The sequence below is a fragment of the Lepus europaeus genome, chromosome 8, assembly GCF_033115175.1.
Source record: "Lepus europaeus isolate LE1 chromosome 8, mLepTim1.pri, whole genome shotgun sequence".
Classification (NCBI taxonomy): domain Eukaryota; kingdom Metazoa; phylum Chordata; class Mammalia; order Lagomorpha; family Leporidae; genus Lepus; species Lepus europaeus.
In genome coordinates this window covers 22162717-22183462 of record NC_084834.1, presented here as the reverse complement: position 1 = coordinate 22183462, position 20746 = coordinate 22162717, and the positions used below count along the sequence as shown (strand labels likewise).

Below are 20746 nucleotides of genomic sequence, written 5' to 3'. Positions count from 1 at the left end.
GAGGAAGTGAGAAAGCTCTCCAATGTCTTTGCTTATAAGCGTACTAAGTCTATCTCAAGGACCTATCTTTATGATCTGATTTCACCCCAGTCACTTCCCAAAGACACCATCTCCAAATGCCATCAAATTGGGGATCAGGGCTTTACCACATGAATTTTTGAGGGCAAACATTCAGTAGACGCAGTGATGATAACATGCCACAGAAGCACTGAGCATGAGGTGTGGGGTTTTTTTAAATATTTATTTTATTTATTTGAAAGACAGAGTTACAGAGAGAGGTAGAGACAGAAAGAGATGTCTTCCATTTGCTGGTTCACTCCCAGTTGGCCGCAACAGCCGGAGCTATGCCGATCTGAAGCCAGGAGCTTCTTCCGGGTCTCCCACATGGGTGCAGGGGCCCAAGGACATGGGCCCTCTTCTACTGCTATCCCAGGCCACAGCAGAGAGCTGGATCGGAAGTGGAGCAGCCAGGACTTGAACTGGCACCCATATGGGATGCCGGCGCTTCAGGCCAGGGCTTTAAACCGCTGCCCCACAGCGCCGGCCCGGTGATTTGGATTTTATTTATTAGTATAATTTGCTTCCTTAACTAGAATGTAGATTTTATTCAGGCTCTGATATGAACAGATCTTAGAAAACAAATTTACTTTCAGCATACTCTCAAGCTAGATAAAGCAGAATGCTAAATTATTACTTTAATATGAGAGCTTTACTGTTAAGCAGATAATTATTGAATGATCAGATTCATAAAGATTCTTCTCAGCATGACATATGAAATAGAAAACTAAATTTTAGTCAAAAGTACTAGTTAATTAATTTATTCCCCCTATTTTCCATAGGAGAAGATTTCACTAACTATTTTTCAAATTTTCTGCTAGAATTACAGAAGAAATGAAAAAATGATTCTGGAAGTGTGGATGCTTGCACCTAGATGAACAATGCCTTGCAGAAAATTCAGCAGGTGAATCTTGCTTAATCAACTGCAGATGTTTCAGCCCACACTCAGAGTTTGTTTCCCAGGACACCGCCACCCCTGTGATGAATTTCTGTATGATAATTATTATTTGGTTATGGAAAGTGCTTTTTCTGTGGTGTCAGAATACCTACTTTTAAATCCTAAATTCCATTTATACTTATACAATCATAAGTTATTTGATTAATCTGAAATGTTAGATTTTTGTAATAACATTTTTCTCGTGGTTGTTGTGAGAATTCAACAAAATAAAAATGAAAATAAGAGCTACCACGTTACTGAATGCTTTCTGTGTGCCAGACAAGGAGCCTACTATCTTACATACATCCAGTAACTTGTGTGGTTGATAGTATATTTAATTGCTTCTTTCCTGCACTTGCTATGACTTCCTGTAGGTGGAGTATACAGCCTTGTCCCCTTGACATTACTTGTCTACTGGGATGTAAATGGAAATGACCATGTTATGTCGGAAGAGAAATCTTAAATGAGTTTTTGTCCTTCTGTTTGTTCTCTTGATTTTCAGCCCTGAGCCCTCTGAAGAGCAGTCCTCAGAGAGTGGCTACTCCTTCAGCCTTGGTCTTGAAATAAGAGGACATGAGAGCCTAACTGAGCACAAAGAAGCCACAGTTCACTCAAGTCCTCATATGAATGTTCAAGTAATAACAACTTATATTTACTCATTTAAGGCAATATGACAATATGAGTTTGTTGCTACAATGTTGCCTAGAAGCAGATTGCTATCATACAATTCCTGAAATACATAGCCTTGGCCTTGCAGCCAATCAGGAAACACTTTCAGATACTATTATACTCATTGATATTCCATAATGCCACACTATTTAACACTTTTGATTATGTCATAATTTATGGAGGGTGAATGTTGCTCTTAAAAATGATATTTTAAATTACATTTCTAATCGGCTATTGGTGGTTTAAGGGAATGTCATTATTTTTCATCCATAAACGTTGTGTATTGCTCTTATTATTTTGTATAGTTTTCTGATTATCTTTTCTAAAGATAAATGTTCATAGCATTGCAAGCAAAGACTGCTTTATCACTCACCTCTAATGCATCTAAGCAATTTAGTTCCCTGGCCAATTCCGTTAAACAGTGGTAGTGTCAATGGCATTGTTATTTTATTTCTGACCTTACAATGAATATATTTTAACTTATCCATTTGTTAAACGCTGATAGATTTGTGTTAGAGTCTCTGTCAGAACAAGAACATCTTTATCTATATCTAGATCATTGTTTAAATAATTTTGTAAGTCTTGGTTCAATCAATAACATAGAAGCACTCTAAATATTATTGTAACTATAATGTTGATAAAGGAACCAAGACAAAGATGAACATGGAAGTAACTGCATGAGGGAAGGCCAAGAAAGGTGCATTTGGAAGGTTATGTACAGGGGCATTGATGACTTCAATCTGAGCCACTGAAACAAGTGTGTTCCCAAAAGTTATGAAGAAACTGATAAAATTGTTAAGTTTCTAAGAAAGGCCAAGATCTGGTTTGGTCTGCAGCAGCCGGGTAGGATCTGGTGAAGAAACCTTTGAAACCATGTGATTTGATGGCTATAAACTCCCTGGAATGAAAACCTCTCCTCCAGTTCTCCTTCCAAGTATTGTGCAAGGTTCTCTCACTGGCACACTCTAGCTTGCAGCTTCAGAGAGAAAGAAATGCTGGAAAATAAAGTTACTGGCATTTGTAATACAGTGTAGACCTTACTGGAGTTAGGCAAAGCTGACTGTTGACAATGTAGCCCAGTGGTAGTTTTTTGTGTGTGTTTTTTTTTTTTTCCTGTACTTATTGAGATGCCAGTATAGATTTGCTTTTCCTGTTTCCTTTTGCAGTATGGTAAATCATTCCACTCTATTTTTTTTTTTTTTCATGAGGAACTGCTTGGATTCCTAGAATAAGCTCCACTTTTTTTTTTTTTTTTTTTTTTTTTTTGACAGGCAGAGTAGATAGTGAGAGACAGAAAGGTCTTCCTTTTCCGTTGGTTCACTCCCCAAGTGGCCGCTGCGGCTGGCATTCTGCGGCCGGTGCATCGCGCTGATCCGAAGCCAGGAGCCAGGTGCAGGGTGCAGGGCCCAAGGACTTGGCCATCCTCCACTGCACTCCCAGGCCACAGCAGAGAGCTGGCCTGGAAGAGGAGCAACCGGGACAGAATCCGGCGCCCCAACCGGGACTAGAACCTGGTGTGCTGGCTCCACAGGTGGAGGATTAGCCTATTGAGCCGCGGCACCGGTCATAAGCTCCACTTTCAAATACACTTTGGGATTCAATGGTATGAAAAATTCTAAATAAATTATTAAGTAAGTTGACCACACATGGATGTACTTCATTAAGAATCTAAGAATGGAAATTAGTTCTGGAGTTATATGATTTGGAAATTAAGATAATTAAGTGACCTAGTAATATTTATCAGTGTCAAAATTAGAAATTTTCACTTTTTAATAAATGTTAATATTTACTTAACTGATAAAATACTACTTTTATAATATTTGCTATTTATAAGACATTAGCTGACTTACAAATAGTAATTGATTTGATTCTTATAACAATACTTTGAAGTCAGTTATTTAACTATACCCATTTTATAGATGGTAAAATAGAGGTAGAGAGAAATATTGATATGCACGCAATCATAAATCAATCAACCGTGGATCTGGAATTTATACCAAGGTAGGTAGTTCCATGTACCTTCATTAATCATTACATCATGTTACACCAATGGACACTGAATGGAAAGAGAACAGAGTGGGTACAGATTTGCCAAAGTCCTTGTCATATTAAAGGAGTAACATAGAAAATGAAACAACGTTCTTTTGCTCTTTAAATCAGATGCTTATGTTGATGACATGATTGAATTTGACCATACAACAGCTGTTAAATTTACAAATTATGTTTCAACCCACACAAACACAAATTTGCTGCCATTGCGGCTCCACATTTGAAGCTTATACAAATTACTGGGTCTACCATGATTAGGCCTGGTCTGGATAACTATGGTCAATAAGAGAGGGTCACGAATATGATCAGGTTTGATGGTGTTCAACCTTCATTAAACTGAAAGGCAGATGTCAAAGAATAAAGTATTGTGATCCAAGCGGAACTCTAAACCCTACTGGCTTGTGTGACTTGTCCATTCACACCCAGTTTCTAAGCTCCCTGACACTGGCACTGTATTTTGTCCATCTTTCTTCATTCTCTCAATTCTCACTATAGCCTCATGATGGGTAAATATGCAATAACTGTGATAACTAATATTGACTTTCAAAGGTTCAAAAATCTTTATAAGAAAGACAGAATAATCATTTCCATTTTAATTAAGTTAGAAGCAAAGAGGCTATAAGTTACAGAAAGAAATTTCATTTACACATAAATAAAATTAGCATTAGCATTACTGATATGTAATGGAAAGTATGTACTGTATTGTTACATACTATTGTACATTCTTACTTACAGTAGATAAAGTAAACATCAATCAATCTAGCCTTGTCTTAACAGGAAGCATGTATTTTTTAACTTAAGTGAGTTAATTTGCATTAATCTAATCATATTATTCACAAAAAGGAATGACTTACCCTACCCACCCTCTACACAATTCACAGTTTCCATGGAACTCTAAGGTGCAGCAGGAATTATCTGGTGCATGAAGTAAGCAATTTTCACGTGAGTGCCACAAATGCTGATTTACAATGTGTGTTCCCTTCTCAAACCCTTTAGAAGTCTGCAAATATGTCTTCCTGCATCAGGATAAACAGTTATTGAAGGACTGCTCGAGAGTGTCTACTGATATTAATTTAGGTTTACCCACACATTTACTTTTTTATTTATTATTATTATTATTGTGTTTTTTAACAGGCAGAGTGGACAGTGAGAGAGAGAGACAGAGAGAAAGGTCTTCCTTTGCCGTTGGTTCACCCTCCAATGGCCACTGCACTGATTCAAAGCCAGGAGCCAGGTGCTTCTCCTGGTCTCTCATGCGGGTGCAGGGCCCAAGGACTTGGGCCATCCTCCTCTGCGCTCCTGGGCCATAGCAGAGAGCTGGCCTGGAAGAGGAGCAACCGGGACAGAATCTGGCATCCCAATCGGGACTAGAACCTGGGGTGCCAGCACCGCAGGTGGAGGATTAGCCTAGTGAGCCGCAGCGCCGGCCCACATTTACTTTTTATATTGTTCTATTTTGTAATTGTCTCCCTCTGACATCTTGTGAATCTGTTTATGTTTTCTAGTTTCTCTCAGGGTTATTGGCTGATTTCTGTGTTTTTGCATGCTTTCTTATTTTGTTTGAATTCATTAAGATTTTTGTTTGGAAAATTATGGAGTTAATTTAAGATTCTGGATGATACAATTGTCCTCCAGAGACTGATTTTTTTTTTCTTTTACCATACAGGGAAAGTAGAAGCAGGACCAATTAATATAATATGAGATTGATCTGTTTGAGTCTGAACTTCAGTCTTTTGAGTGTTTGCCTCATTCTATTTCACTTTTACTGCACAGTTCAGCCCTTCGAGGTCTCTACAGTCTAAACTGATGACCAGTGTTCCTCCTTCTTGGCCCCAGTCCTAGGGGATTGTCAAAAGCTGCACTCAGCTTCTAACGTTCCTGTCTTAAGGGAGACAAAGCATCTGATGTCAAGATCACGACTGTGAACGTGTCTTCTCCCTGGAATCTCGCTCTGGGGTCTTTACTGTCTTCATAGCGTTCTTGCCTCCTTGTGTGTGTTGTAGTTCATATGAGGAGCTCACAGTCTTTGGAATTCTCTCTGAGCAATCTTTTGAAGTTTAAAATGAAAATACCTCTCTAGAGAGAATTTCCATTCCTCCCAGTGGCCTGAGAGTTCCAATATCCTAGAAGCATTCAGGAAAACTATTTGAGGTTTTCTCCAATATACCTAAGAGTTGGTTTCGGCCTGAATTCACATATTTACTCTTTGGGTTGAAACTTACCTGTATATCCTATTGCCATCATGAGGAAAGTTTGCTGTCTGTAGCTTCAGAAAATATTCCTAACTGTTAGACTTGCTTCCTCATAGAAATCCATTCACTGGGGAAGGTGTTTGGCACAGCAGTTAAGCCACCCTCTTGGGATGCCCAGATCCTACATTGAAGTGCCTGGGTTTAAGTCCCAGCTCCTCTATCCTTTCCAGTTTCCTTTTTTTAAAAACTTTTATTTAATGAATATAAATTTCCAAAGTACAGCTTATGGATTACAATGGCTTCCCCCACCCCATAACTTCCCTTCCACCCGCAACCCTCCCCTTTCCCACTCCCTCTCCCCTTCCATTCACATTAACATTCATTTTCAATTCTCTTTATATACAGAAGATCAGTTTAGTATATATTAAGTAAAGATTTCAACAGTTTGCCCTCACATAGCAACACAAAGTGAAAAATACTGTTAGAGTACTAGTTATAGCATTAAATAACAGTGTACAGCACATTAAAGACAGAGATCCTACATGATATTTTTAAAAAATTGATTAATTTTCTATGCAATTTCCAATTTAACAACAAGTTTTTTTTTCCATTTTCAATTATCTTTATATACAGGAGATCGATTCAGTATATACTAAGTAAAGATTTCATCAGTTTGCAACCACACAGAAATACAAGGTGTAAAAATAATGTTTCAGTACTAGTTATAGCATTACTTCACATTGGACAACACATTAAGGACAGATCCCACATGAGACGTAAGTACACAGTGACTCCTGTTGTTGATTTAACAATTTGACACTCTTGTTTATGGCGTCAGTAATCTCCCTAGGCTCTAGTCATGAGTTGCCAAGGCTATGGAAGCCTTTAGGGTTCGCCGACTTCGATCTTATTCAGACAGGGTCATAGTCAAAGTGGAAGTTCTCTCCTCCCTTCAGAGAAAGGTACCTCCTTCTTTAATGGCCCCATTCTTTCCATTGGGATCTCACTCACAGAGATCTTTCATTTAGGTCTTCTTCTTCTTTTTTTTTTTTTTCCCAGAGTGTCTTGGCTTTCCATGCCTAAAATGCTCTCATGGGCTCTTCAGCCAGATCCAAATGCCTTAAGGGCTGATTCTGAGGCCAGAGTGTTATTTAGGACATCTGCCATTCTATGAGTCTGCTGTGTATCCCACTTCCCATATTGGATCGTTCTCTCCCTTGTCCTGACTGTTGATGTACAATGTAAATCTTTACCAATTTTAGTATTTTTTTTTTGTTGTAGTACTAGTGGTTGAACTCTGTAATTAACACACAATTATTGTTAGATGTTTAAATTTTAACTGAAAAGTGATCCCTGTTAAATATAAGAGTGGGAAAAAGAAAGGGAGGATATGTACAATTCGGGGCATGCTCAATCGGACTTGCCCCAAATGATGGCGTTAGAAACGTGCCAGGGGATTCCAATACAATCCCATCAAGGTGGCATGTACCAATGCCATCTCACTAGTCCAAGTGATCATCTTCAGTTCACAATTGATCACACTAATAGGTCTAAGAGTCAAAGGGATCACACAAACAAGACTAGTGTCTGCTAATACTAACTGACAGAACCAAAAAGGGAGAGAACGATCCAGCTTCCTTTTAATGTGTACCCTTGGAGGCTGCAGCTGTGGGCTCAAATATTGAGTACCTGCCACCAGTGTGGGAGACCAGGATTGAGTTCCTAGCTCCTGACTTTGACCTGGCTGAGCCTGGCTATTGCTGCATTTGGGGAGCAGACCAATGAATGGGAACCATCTCTCTCGATCTGTCTCTCACTTGATCTCTCCGATTTCCAAATAAAGTTTTTAAAAATTTTTGTTCTCACTTTATAGTTTGCTTTTAGTTTGTATTGTGTTTGTTTACCTCTGTATATCTTTTTTTAATATTTATTTATTTATTTATTCCAAAGTCAGATTTACACAGAGAGAGGAGAGGCAGAGAGAAAGATAGAGGTCTTCCATCCAATGGTTCACTTCCCAGTTGGCTGCAACAGCTGGAGCGGAGCTGATCCGAAGCCAGGAGCCTGGAGCTTCTTTGTCTCCTACGCGGGTGCTGGGGCCCAAGGACTTGGGCCATCCTCTACTGCTTTCCCAGGCCATAGCAGAGAGCTGGATCAGAAGAGGAGCAGCCAGGACTAGAACCGGCACCCATATGGGATACCCACGCTTCAGGCCAGGGTGTTAACCTGCTGTACCACAGTGCCAGCCCTACCTCTATATATCTTACTTTTTTGCTAGTTTAGATACCAATAATTTGAAAAACATGATTCTAACAATTTATTGTCAACATTTTAAATTGCCTTTACATGGAAGGGAGGGAAATAGCAGAAAACACGATGTCGAGAAATAGAAGTATTGTTGTTTAAATGAAGGTTTGTCTATAGTGTAAAATCATGTCAGTTTTAGAAAGCCCACTTTTCTGTGGAATATCCTTTGAGGGAAAATATGTGCCAAAACACCTGAGTGCTATTTGTATATTTTTCTGAGACAATTTTACATTAACATGCTTTTTGAATAAGAATTTTCTTATTTTTTAATAGAACCTCTCTTAATTGCCACCTGTCACTATGTAGCCTGCATATACTGAAGGTAAGTTTATCAAGGAATTGGAGAAAAAATGCATACAAGTACCTCTTTTGTTCCCCAGGAAAACACTGAACTCATCTATTCCTTCCTTCTTTGCTTCATTGTCCTAAAAATGGGTCTCAACAGAGAGGCATTTCCTAACATTCATTCTGTGGTGCACTCTCTCAGCCATAAAGTAAAAATAGCATCTAGATGAAAAGAATGACTACCACATACATTAAATGCCTGCAGAACATTTTTGTTAAGAAAACGTATTTTAAAAGAACAAGATATGATAATATTACTTCCCAAAAACACCTGACAATTTCAAGTTGATCTGAGCAATCCCCACAATGGTGGTCTAGTAATAGAGCTCCCTACATGCTTGCTCTGCCTTCCTCACTTTATCCTTCCTAATCCTGAGAGATTGATTCTGCCTTGGAAAGCTATCTGATGTCATCCTATTGACACATCTTTCTTATAAATTAGTTATTTGAAAGAAAATTGTAGGCTTTTAGAAAGAGAGAGATGATAAAGGGGCAGTGTTGAGGAGTATTTGGAAGCATTCTGATGGTTTGAAGAAGGAATATCTTAGGTTTGAGATAGCTCTCATATTCAGTAAACTCACACAAAGTGAAGAGAATAGTATCTCAGAGTCAAAACCCATCGAAAAGCATTGCTGTGCTCAGTTCTTTCACTGAGTTCCAGGACACGGAAGTGGGGAGTAGCAAAAACACTGAACAATGTGGAATGTGATTCTAGATATTCAAAAGAGAAAATACATTGTTTTGGGTGTCACAGGGCTAAATGAGATTTCATGGCAAAAACAAACAAATAAACAAAACAAAACAAACAAACAAAAAAAAACAGGCAAATCTCTAACTTATATTACTCCAAGATCTATAGTAATTCTGCCCCTTAGGCTCTGGATCTCTCTAGAATAGGTTGAGCAGCACATACCAGTACTTGAAGTGAACAAAATAAGGGATGTTTCCTTTCATGACTAGGAGTTTGTTTGCAAGTGTATAATCCAGGGCTAGTGCATTAGTGACATAGATTCACTGGCATGATAAGATTACCCTGGTCCTCTTGAGTGCAAAACATCTCTTCCTCAATTCCCCAGCGAAATAACAACTTTTCAAGAGGGTAGAGGAAAGGCGTGCTCCAGGTATCTATGCCTGTTACACAGAGCTTTTTAGAAGTCCTGCCTAATGGCTTCCACTTACAGTCTTAGTCACAGTTTTGCCAGATGTCCATTAACTGATGACTGGATAAAGAAAATGTGCTATGGAATGCTACTTAGCAGTTAAAAAAAATGAAGTCCTGTCTTTTGCAACAAAATGCATGCAACTGGAAACCATTAGACTTAGTGAAATAAGCCAGTCCCCCCCCCAAAAAAAAAAAAAAACAAATACCATATGTTTTCCCTGATCTGTGGTAACTAATAGAATACCAAAAAATGCAATGTATATGAGTTAAATTGACATTTTAAGAATTGATTATTTTTTACAGCCCTTATCTCTACTGATGAGGAGCTGTGTTTTTTCTTCTTACTATTTGTTGAATCCTTACTTAGCAGAGGGTTGATCTCATGATTATAAAATAAACTGAAAGTGTTTCATTGTAAAAATCAAAATAAAGAATAATAGAGGAAGGAGGAGGGAGGGTGGGAGTGTGGGTAGAAGGGACGGTAGGGTGGGAAGTATCACTATGCTCCTTAATCTGTATATATGAAATCATGAAATTTGTTCACTTTAGATAAATTTTAAAAAAAGAGTTTTGTCAAAATTACATCTACCAGCAACAGAAAATGGAAAATGTAATCTTTGACATGTTAGGGTACTGTCTCCTGAAAAAAAAATTTGATGACTGGTATAAAGGGTGATTGGGCAGTGGCAGTCAATTGAGTGCAGATGTCTACATGATATCTACTTTTTTATCTGGCAAGGGTATTAGCATAATATATTACGTATCTTGACCAAATATGTATTATTTTCCTAGACATGTTGTAGGACAGTATTTCTCACAGTTGCTAGAAATAGGTGGAGCCATGTTTCATGTTTTAGCCATTAACATCAAGGGATGTGATAAGTGTCTTTTCTCCTGGGAAAGCTAAGAGTTAGTGTGAAGTCTGCTACCTGGTGCAGAACTGGTAATGTTCCAGATGATAGCTGCTCCACCAGCCTGGGACCCAAGTGATGTAGGAGTTACTTCTTATCACATTATCTAGTCTGCTGTAACAGCTGCATTTTAACACTCAATTCTATGGACTATCTGGTCATAGATTCTGTATGATATTTTTGGATCATCTTCTCCTATATAGCTCTCTTTCCTTTCTCTCCCTTCCTTTCACTTTTAGCCATCTTTCCCCCTTATCTCTTCCTGAAAAGTACTTGTGAATACCACCTAGCTACATTATTGACACTGAGTTCCAAGGAATTATTTCCCAGAAATAGCATAACTGTTGTGGCTCTATTTTTCTCTATTTGGTACATCTTTAAATAGTGAGCTTTGACCAGCCAAGTGTTCTAACCATGTTCTAAGATGGTTTCACTGATGAATTACATAAAAATATTTCAGAAGAAAATAGCACTAATATTGCACAATTAGAGATGCTTTTTATAGGGCCAATGTAACATTAATACTAAAATGTGATAAAGAATTTTTATCTTTTCTTCGAAGTTCTTTCGATTTGGGGATAAAATTAAAGAAGGGGACAAAAAGAAGTCTCTACCAGGCAGTCATGCTACTTGATCAAATCTGACACCAACTCTCAAGTAAATAATGGTTTTAATTTAAATTTTTACTATACCAGCCAAGATCATAGAGGATAAGTAGGAAACTAGATGCCATATCACAAGATGTAAATCTTGGATTATAATTTAAATGACATAAAAGAGTGTATATTTTGAAGCTTCTCACATTCTACTTAAAGTAGGCTTAATTGGCTATATATTGCTATATTTAGATGTCATAATTATGGTGTGTTTTTAAAGTAGAGACAAGTAATAAATTCCATTTCTAAGAAAGGTTTTTTATGGTGATTACATCCTACAGTGATGATAAGGATCATCTAAATGTGTCTTGATTTAGAGGCAAGTTATTGTGTAGTAATTAGGTCATAATGATCAGATTTGTAAGAACTATATTAGTGCACATTAGAGCAGTGGATGTTCAAGACTGTTAGAACCTAAAACTCATTTTTAGAAAATTCAATTTAGTTAATTCAGGAGTGCCTTGGAATAAAGAGTAGGAGTTAAAGATCCTATTGCTACCACTCTAAATTGTGTTGGGATCCTATTTAAAAAGAAATCATCTTTCTTGATGAATGACCACTTCTCCATGGGCATTCATTTAATCAAGATAGAGTAACACTCTTAAATCTGAGTTAATGGTCTTTAGCAAAAATATATTTAAAAATGCTTTAGAAATAATCAGAAATTGTACCATTTGTAGTAGGCGCCAGTTGTTGTAGTTTATTGTTTTTTCCAAAGTCCATCTTCAGGCTACAGAGATTCTCCACTGGTATCACCTATGGCTCTTGTGTGATGGATAATGCCTGTGCTTGAGGGACAATTCACCATCAATTGTGTATTGTTGGATTTGATTGCTAACAATTTAAAAAATTGTTTCATCTGTTTACATGAGTCCTACCATGTGGGACTCAAAAAGTCTGTGGAAAACGTGTATCATGAAAAAATTATATGTGAATTTGGAGATATTTTGCACCAAAATGAACTTATCACTTTAATTCCATTTTTCTTTTTTTTATAAAGATTTTTTATTTATTTATTCGACAGGTAGAGTTACAGATAGAGAGAGAGACAGAGAGAAAGGTCTTCCAACCATTGGTTCACTCCCCAAATGGTCGCTACGGCCAGAGCTGCGCCGATCCGAAGTCAGGAGCCAGGAGCTTCTCCCTGATCTCCCATGTGTGTGCAGGGGCCCAAGCACTTGGGCCATCCTCCACTGCCCTCTCGGGCCACAGCAGAGAGCTGGACTGGAAGAGGAGCAACCAGGACTAGAACCCGGCACCCATATGGGATGCCGGCACTGCAGGCGGAGGATTAACCAAGTGAGCCACAGCACCGGGCCCTTAATTCCATTTTTCAAATGAACCTTTCAAAGTACCCTCATAATTTTTCTGACATTTTTAAAATTCTTTATCACATTTTATTATTAATGTTACATTGGCCCTATAAAAAGCATCTCTAATTGTGCAATATTAGTGCTATTTTCTTCTGAAATATTTTTTATGTAATTCATCAGTGAAACCATCTTAGCCTATTGTCTTCTCATCAGAGGTTTTTGTGTAAAATATATGTATAATTTCTGTATTCTACATAGATCTGTTTCTTCCTATATTGATTTGGTAAGTTCAAAAGTTTGTCTTTCTTGAAGTTGTCAAATTTGTTGCTATGAAACTGTTCATAGTATTAGCTTATCATTATTTTTAGAAGTTTTTCTTAGGGAGGTAATCATCATAAGACCTTTATTAAAGACTCATTGCTTTTAAAATTTTAACCTTTTAAGTATTAGTGCTTTCCAGTGTATCATCTTTACCCCTTTTGTTTCTCATTTTATGAACTATGTGAAAGGAGACTTCTCTATTTTCATAATTTCTGGGAGTAAGACTCAGACACTGGCATACCACACATCTCTGCTAATGGTTCAAATGCCCAACTAAGATTGGGAATCACTGTTTCAAATGCTCAATATTTTCAACTTAACCATTTAATTTTGAACATACTAAACCGACTAATCCAAACTTCAAGAAAAATAAATTTCCAACTGCTTATTAGCATGTTTCAAAAGACTGGGTTCATTACTTTCATCTCTAACAGTTGTTTTTCTTTTGTATTTATTTTTTTTCCTTTGTAATCCAAGTCAGTTAAGATAAATTTATATTAAAATGCCTCATTTTTAGTGTAGAGACTAAAGAATTTTGAAAAATACATTTGTAGCGAACACTCTAATCAAAATATGAATTTCCATCATCCATCATATTCCCTCACATTCCTTTGAATCCATTTGTCTATGACTAGGTCAAAGAGCTATATGAGAGTTGGAATTCTAAGTGACCCTGAAATTGCTAGTATGTTTTGTAACAGGTGGTCATTTCTTCTTTCACCATCACCTTTGATCTCACAATGAATTATCTAAAATTACTACTAAACTGGAAAAGGTTTATGCTTTCCTTATAGATAATTTCACTCGATATTTTGGTACTAAATAGAATGGATGCCTGTAGTGTTGTATTTCATTAGGAGAGACCTTGAAGGACAATTGGAGAGGGAAATCCTGCAATGGGGTTCGTCTTCAAGCAGTTGTCTACTTTCTTAGTAACATAAATGAACAAACGTATAGACTTTTGGCATTTCTTTTCAGATGTGGCTGAAACGTAGGGTCTCATGACTTGAGAAAAAATAAATTAAGAGATCAGTAACAAGAATGTCCAGCAAAATTTTGTGGATGAATTTCCTGGAAAGGACACAGCACGTGAGAATATTTGCTTCTCATGGCAATAGCCTTCTGATGTGGGGGCTCTCAGTGGTCACATAGACAGGATGACTTTTTCTGCAGATATCAGTTGGCAACTTTTCCTGCTCAGCTCTTGCTCAATAGACTTAATGTGGCTGTGGAGCCAGAGATGGAAATCATGAATGACTCAACCACGTCAATTTGTCCTCAAGAATTTTCTTCTGGCCAGTAAGTGGCCATCTGATTGCCCAAACTGGCAAGTATAGAGAACATTTTTGAGTACCTTCCTTAGCCTCATTCCTCACTGAACCAACTGACCTTATGATGGTGTGTGTGTTGATTGCTTACAGATACTAGTGATGACTTGTATCCAGACACTTAACCTATATATGTATTTGTAGTCCCTACCTGCGAGATTCCTATCATTACGACCATCTCATAGAATTTCTGAATGCATTATTTGCCAATATGATATCCCATACAAAATTATTATCAAAGAACACATCTTAGAGTGAAGTAAGGTAGGAAAAGGCCTATCATCATGAGATTCATAGTATTATCACAGCTGGATGGAATAGTGACTGAGTCTTCATGAGATCCTGCTAAGGGTGCTGATCTGGCCTCTAAAGCTGAACAGGCTTTCTGATGACAGCAATACAGACAAGTTCAGGGACTAAGAGGTGGAAAGAGAGTGATCTTTACCATTCTATATGGTGTTCTCAGCTGGGCTTGAGTGTCTCAAAGTCTCACAAGTTATCTGGAAATGTCTGGAGGTATTTTTGATTTTCATGACTGTGGGGGTTTTACTGGCATCTACAGGTAGAGAGAGGACAGTAATTCTACCAAGCATCCTACAATAAATAGACAACTGCTTCCCACTGAGAATACACCTTGTTCTATACCTAAGTACACATTCACAAAATATGTGATTCTCATCAGTACCACTTTGGTCTCTGCTGATTGAGAATGCTTTGTTCCTAGGAATGGAACTACTATTATTTATGGCTTTATGAACAATTACGGAAATTAGATCTTTCCCTTCCTTTGTTATGTGTGTGTTTATTATGTATGCATTTTTCCCTCTTAGGTTAATTACATGTCTTACCTAAGGAGTACTGTTGGTAGTTAATAATTGAGAGTCACAGCTATAAAATATCCATAGGAGCTGTGAATACTAAAAGAAGAAATAAGCATAATCCTGATGTGAATACTGTGCTTTGTGGAACCTTACATTTTCATTTGGGGGACAGGAGATTAAATTACATTCATTTTGACGGGTAAGGGAGAACTGCATCATTTTAGATGAAATGGTATTACTCTTATTTTTGGTTGGAGATTAATACGAGCATAGATATGGGAATGGAATCTGAATAGAAGCCTCATAGGGTAGATTATGAAGCCATCTTCTTTGCAACTTGGTGCAATCTCTACTCCATCAACTCTTCCCTCAAGCATAACTATAATCCCAATCTTTACGGATTTATAATGGTTAACTTTTCCACCTTTGCCCTATTCACTCTAAATTCCATTATTGTAAATATGTCCCAGTTTCTCTGTGTCTATATATTTTTGTAATGACATTCTCTAGCTACATCCTTCTCCCCTTTTTCAGACCTGTTAACAAATCATTTAAAGTTCACCTAAATATCAGTCCACCAATGTTTATTCCCTGAAATCCCTCACATTCTTCTGTGTTTCAATGCATTGTATTTATATATTTAGAATAATACTAAATGTAGTATTTTTGCATAATTTTATTTCTTTACATTTAACTATGAGGTCATTCCAAGTGCTTCAGCAGTGTTATGCATAGTAGGGGTTTAATAAATGCATTTTGAATATGATAGGGTTTAATACATATTTGAGGAATTCATATTTGAGGAATTTAAGTGTCTGCTGAAGCATCTTTACTAAAATAGTGTAGTTCTTTAAATATATAAATATGCATGCCTGTATTCAATTTAAAAAATAATGTTTCACGGGCTCACTAATCTGAGATATGTATAAAGCAATTCACAAACTTAATAAATAATTATAGAGCCTTTTCACTGTAGAGCAGACAAGGAAAGTGTTTACAGCAAAAAAGTCTAACTTCGGGTAGCACAGTCTAGTTAGAGAACTAACAAATAATTATCCTATATAGGTGATCCCTGCCTTAACAGTGGTTCTACCTTTGATGTTTCCACTATGCAGTGGTATTAAGGCATATCCTGTTTTGCACTTTTAGAACGGTACTCAATAATCTACATGAGATATTCAACATTTTGTTATAAAATGGGACTTGTGTTAAGCAATTTTGGCCAGGGCTGGCACCATGGTAAAGTGGGTTAAAGCCCTGGCCTGCAGTGCCAGCATCCCATAAGAGTGGTGATTTGAGTCCTGGATTTTCCACTTCTGATCCAGCTCCCTGCTAATGTGCCTGGGAAAACAGCAGAGGCTTGCCCAAGTGCTTGGGCCCCTGCATCCACATGGGAGACCCCTCAGAAGCTCCTGGCTCCTAGCTTCGGATTGGCTAGCTCTGGACATTGCAGTCATTTGGAGAATGAACCAGCAGATAGAAGACCTTTCTCTCTGTCTCTACCTCTCTCTGTAACTCTGTCTTTCAAATAAATAAAATAAATCTTAAAAACATACCAATTTTGGTCAACTGTCGGCTAATGCAAGTGTTCTGAGGAAATCTGAGAAAGGCTAGGCTAAGCTGTGATGTTTGGTAAGTGAGGTGCAATATATGGAATTTTTATTTATGATATTTCCAACTTGTGATGTGCCTATCAGAATGCAGCTCCATTATAAGTCAAGGAGCTTCCATAGCTTAATGATATACATTTGTACAATTATGATAAAAACATAGACTTTCAGGGCCGGCACTGTGGCGCAGTGGGTTAAAGTCCCAGCCTGCAACGCTGGCGTCCCTTATGGGCGCCAGTTCTAGTCCCGGCTGCTCCTCTTCCGATCCCGCTCTCTGCTAATGGCCTGGGAAAGCAGTGGAAGATGGCCTGAGTCCTTGGGCCCCTGCACCCATGTGGGAGACTCGGAAGAAGCTCCTGGCTCCTGGCTTTGGATCGGCGCAGCTCCAGCCATTGTGGTCATTTGGGGAACGAACCAGCAGAATGGAAGATCTCTCTCTCTCTCTGACTCTACCTCTCCCTTTAACTCTTTCAAATTAATAAAATAATTCTTTAAAAAAACATAGACTTTCTGTAATCCCTTTAAGAGCTGGGAATGTCTTCACAAAGCAAATGATGTTTCAGTTGTGTTTTGATAGTTGCATAGTGGATCAATATAAAGAAAATGAGAATCGGTCTCATGAACAACATATATAAAGACTATTTATATAAAGAGAAAGAATTCTAGAAAACCTTAGAATATTAAGGGACAATTGAGTATTTGTTTTGTGTGGTTAAATAAGAGTAACGAAGACCAATACAGGGCTGATAATGGCAGAGTTTTGTGTCATGGTAAGTAGTTTGGGCTTTTCCCTGTGAGTAATGTTGAGTCTTTGAAGGTTTTTATATCAGATAAAACTATTATTGCCTGTGTGAGCGTAGACTACAGTGCGGAGAAGTTGGTCAGAGCAAGTCCAGGTGAGATCACTAAGAGGGGGGAAGAGGAGACCAACACAGCAGTAGTTAGGTGGCATAAGTAACTCACTGTGATATGCAATGAGCAATTAATGCAACAGAACGAATCACGGGGCTGGTGTTGTGATACAGCTGGATAAGCCTCTTTGGCATCATACCGCAGAGCACCTGTTCACATCCCAGAAGCTCTGCTCCCAATACAGTTCTCTACTAATGTGCCTGAGAAGATAGTTCACGTTCTTGGACCCCTGCCACCCACAGGGAAGACCTGGATGGAGTTCTAAGATCATGGCTTTAGCCTGCCTCAGCCCTGGCTATTGTGGCCATTGGGGGAGTGGATCAGAAGATGGAAGATAGCTCTCACTCGCTTGCTTGCTCTCTCGCTCTTGCTCTCTCTCCCCCATCTATCTCTTTTCCCTCTCTCTCTCTATTTCTGGCTCGCTCGTTCTCTCTGCTTTTCAAATAAATTGATAAATCTTTAAGAAAAAGAACCATTATAATCTCGATTACATCCTTGAATAATGTTTTAAATTAAAGCTTTTTATTTTCTGAAGCTACTCATCTGAGATTTGAGCATTGTAGATGATGTGCTTGCTCTGTATGGATGTGTATAATTCAAACTATTAATTTCCAAATACATTATACATGATCATTTTTTATGTCTCAGTTGTATTTTTATAACTCCCCTGTTTATTATGAAAAAAATAATCTTTCCTGGCATACAACCATATAAGTTTGGAATTAGTTATGTGAAGGTGTACTGAAATGTCCTAATAAATTTATTAAATGCTAGTGAAGGGATACTTATTAACATACCAATACTTAAGCACCAACACAGTAGAACTTTTTCTGACTTCTTAAGTTATGTTTTCCCACTGAAGCCAATTTAAAATTGGCATTTGGGTTACATATGCATATAAAAACATGTTCTTCAACTACCATAAAATAAGCCAGGATACAAGTGTTCTTATTTCTGGCTATAATTAAATTTTCAGGGACAAAGTGGCTCACCTGGGAAGAAATGAGCTGACCTCCTCATGAAATAAACAACAAGTCGGCCAGCGCCGCGGCTCACTAGGCTAATCCTCCGCTTGTGGCACTGGCACCCCAGGTTCTAGTCCCGGTTGGGGTACCGGTTCTGTCCCAGTTGCCCCTCTTCCAGGCCAGCTCTCTGCTGTGGCCTGGGAAGGGAGTGGAGGATGGCCCAAGTGCTTGGGCCCTTGCACCCGCATGGGAGACCAGAAGCGCAGCCGTAGTGGCCACTTGGGGGGTGAACCAACGGAAAAAGGAAGACCTTTCTCTCTCTCTCTCTCACTGTCTAACTCTGCCTGTTTAAAAAAAAAAAGTCTGAAAGATACTAATTCCAAATATCTTTCTATCTTTCCCATAGTTTAAATATACAGGACTGTCTTTCCCATAGTTTAAATATACAGGACTGTACTGCCATTGTGTGCATTAAAATACTTGCAATCTTGACTGTACTCCTAAGGCTGGGACTACTGCAGCCCTATAAAAGTATCTGGGGGCAAGGAGAGAAGTGGCAAGACCAGCAGTGTGCACTTGTCCTGCATCAGCCAACCACCCACACGTCCCACTTCCTGTCCCGCAGGCTTGGACCTGACCTGGGCCTTCAAATCATGTTTTACCATGTCATCATGTTCTACTTTGTTGTTCTGTACTGTTTGTTCTACTGTTTTTGTAACTGGGGCAAAGTTGAAGGCTCAACTAGTCTAAGAACACTTAAGACTTTTATTTATTCTAGTGCATTTACAACTGACTTCCATCAGCAATTACTTTTTAAGATAAGAGAAAGACAACTGAAGTGGGGCTTGGGGAGCACCCTGACATTTGAGCACATGGTGGCCTGTAGGGCATGCTCAGTTCTCAGAGGGCTTTCTCCAAGAAGGTCCTGCAGTGCCTGACACACTGCTGGAATACTGGCTTGAAGTCTGAATTGTTCCCATAATAGGGAGCTTCAATAAGAAGTTGTATTTTTGAATCATAGCTCCCATGTACTTCAACTTTAGCTTTGCCACTTTAAAATTGATTCTTTTTCATTTACATCTCTCAGATGGCTTTTATCCATATATAGTATATAGTATGTAATCAAACATGACAAAAGTCTTATTTGGTAACCTGTAGCACCTTGTGGACTGTGCTAACACCATGATTTCTTAGATGTTGGTTCCAGGGACTGGCCCATATTCATAAATAACAACACTGTCAACGCCCCAACTCTGAAGCATTTTAATCTCAAGTTTTCTGACAACTGCATCTTTAATGAATAACCAACAAATGTTACACAGACACACAAATAACACTGGTTTAAACACCTGTGTGGCCATTGTCCAGTCTGCACCTAATATATGTGATCTTTCAAAGTATTAATGTATAGATTAATTATTTTGTGCTAGAACAGACATTTGTAGGAAGAAAGCTTAAAATATAACATTTTAGGCAAAAGATTACATGCATTTCAGCAGAGAAAGTAAATCATTTATTGAATTTCAGTGCCCATTTTCCACTTGACATTACTGCCTCTGGAAATTCTACAAGTAGAATTATGAGTACATCTCTTCAAACTCCTTTTGGATTCCTTCCAGAGCTTAAATGTTAACAGTTAATTTTTCCTAGTCGTCAAAGTATTTCAATAAACATGGATATTTGATATATTAGTCTCTGGACTCAAACAGGTTTAATGGGAAGAGGCTATGGATTCAATATGAATGTTGAATGCTTTTGTGCATAAGGTACTTAAGTGGGCATAGCATAAGAGCAATAAGGATCTCATGGTAGATTCCTGTATGTGCTCCCTGAGAGCCATAAAGACAGCCCTGAGCACATCTAGCATACCTATAAAATATGGAAAGTATCAACACGCTAGAGTACATTTAAGCTCAATGTTATCCTTTGGCTATTCTCAGAGATAAATTTCAAGGAATGCAAATATTTTAGACAGATAGATGATAGATAATGGGGAGATAAATTAATAGATAGGTAGAGTTCTTACCCAATCTCCCCCATAATGGACACAATACACTGTGAAGATGAAGTCCCCATTATCTCAACTTCTTGCTACCTGTCACTTTGTATAATTCACTTACCTTGTGTGTAATGCACTCCCCTTGAGTGTCAGTGGAATCTGTGATTTTCTTCTGATCAGTAGAATACGGCA

General features: G+C 38.1%; 1 protein-coding gene across 1 annotated transcript in view; it reads right to left on the bottom strand.

Annotated features, from left to right (window-relative positions):
- Nucleotides 1-20746, bottom strand: part of LOC133765234 (ATP-binding cassette sub-family E member 1-like) — a 1116285-nt gene that overhangs the window by 365851 nt on the left and 729688 nt on the right. The gene's annotated exons all lie outside the window — the stretch shown is intronic.